Here is a 2,119-nt window from a genome sequence, read left to right on the forward strand (position 1 = left end):
CGAGATCTTTAAGACAACATAGTCCAACAACGTATCCACCTTCATTTTGCATTCATTAAAGGACCAATTCAGGTTGCTTTAAATCTTCAAAACTAAAAAAAAGTGACCATACAAGCCTTTCTCGACCTCTTTTCAAAACAAATATAGATAAATGTTAAGATTATTACAATATGAATCTGTAAATCCTGCAAACCATTCGCAAAAACACAATCTCAAACTATATAAGAGCTTGAAACACCACGATAAAATGATCAAACTAAAACTCATATTTTCAGTTACCTCTCCAGTACAACACTGGTACAGATCTATTGACTTCATTCTGTCAGTCCTCTTCCACTTGCCTTTCCGATCATGTTCATGAATGGCGTAGAAGGGGGAACACATGTCGTACCTCGCCCTTCGAAGATCGTGTCTACCTAGACTGGTTTCTTAGATGCCTTTTATCACCCATTGGAAAAGTTGTTGCGTTCCATTTTCCTTAGACAGAGGAAGAAGCTCTCCAAACTGCTCTGAGATATGACATGATTTATGCGCAATCCAGTTATGTCTATATTGTCATTCCAGACCTCCCTCGTCCTGGAGGTGCCAATGCACTGGGGGCATCTCACACTGCTGAGGATATCGTTGGAACCCTTTCACACCCTTCACCATATACTCAACAAATTTATGGCTATCCGCAAGGGGGCACCAATTCCTCCAAAACTTATGACCCTACTGCTAGCAACATGTTTTCAGGGTCCCAACCCATCTACCAAAATGTTTCTCCTCCTTATGCACGGTCTAACACTCCATCCCCTCAAGCATTAGCGCCGCAACCTCCCATGCATCCTCAGCCCCAGCAGCCACCACCCCCTCAGGGTCAAGTGTTTGTGCAGTAGAGTGTGACCAATCCCAAAAATTCGAAGAAAAAGAATAAGGGAAAAGGTAACAAGGGTAACTAGGGTAATCAAGGTGATCAACCTAATGAACCCCAAGAGAACCAACCTAACACCAACAACCAACAATAGGGCAGCCAACCCAAGCAGAACAAGGCTATTCGTACAAACAAGCCTTGTGCATGTTGTGGTGTACATGGCCATTATACACATGAGTGTCCTCTCTTACCCCAGATGCACCAAATGTGGGAAGATCAAGAATCTTCTAGAGGTCAACAATCGCATCAAAATCTTGCGCCATCTCAATTGACAGTGCTTACAAATCCTTTCCCTCAGCAAGGATTTGTTTCCACTCAACCTCAGCCAGGTCAAACAACCCATCCCCCAAAACCTTCTGGTCCTGGTGACTACCAGATCCTTATGATGAATTCTGATGAGGTTAACCCCTCTGATATCAACCTGCAAACTCGGTCACGTCAATATGACAAGCCATCGACTTCATCCACCACTGAGTCCAAAACAAAAGCATTTGTTGAGCCTCTTACGACACCAAATGTTCTGCTATAGATCCCTCCACCTAAAGTTGAGGCAATTCCTAAGATCCCAAAGGGACCATTACACTGTAACGTGGCTTCTAACCGAGCTTCCCATACATACAATATAGTAGATGACTTGGCACAATCACCTGCCACCATGTCGATGTTGGAAGTACTCCAGTCATGCCCATCTCAAAAGAAATATATACTAACTGATTTGGGTGCAGTAGATCCTTCTGATGATCATTTGATTGTCTTCCCAATTGATACATCAGAACATCCTCCATTGCCTTCATGCATTGCTTTCCAGCTACCAGTCCAAGTCCTTAATGCCATCATATCCTGATGCATTATTGACGAAGGTGCATCCACCTGTGTGATGTCCGCTACCGTTTGGAAACAACTTAAGTCACCTAAGTTTTCCCCCTCAACCATCACTTTGCGTGCTTGCGATAGAGACTCCTCCCAACCTCTTAGCATGTACCGCAATTTCCCTGTGACTCTTGCGGGCAAGACTGTCCACGTAGACATTGAGGTTATTGATGCCCCTTTAGATTACAACATTCTCTTAGGTCGTAGTTACACATATGCCATGTCATCCATCACATCTGCAGTTTTCCACAAGATGTGCTTCCCCAATGAAGGGAAGATCGTTACCATTGATCAATTGGCTTACTACGAGCCGATATCCGTGACCTCCCTCGAGGC

Source organism: Pinus tabuliformis, chromosome 2_2, assembly GCF_031772625.1.
Source record: "Pinus tabuliformis cultivar Carrire ecotype Pingquan chromosome 2_2, CPIR1, whole genome shotgun sequence".
NCBI classification, from domain to species: Eukaryota; Viridiplantae; Streptophyta; class Pinopsida; order Pinales; family Pinaceae; genus Pinus; species Pinus tabuliformis.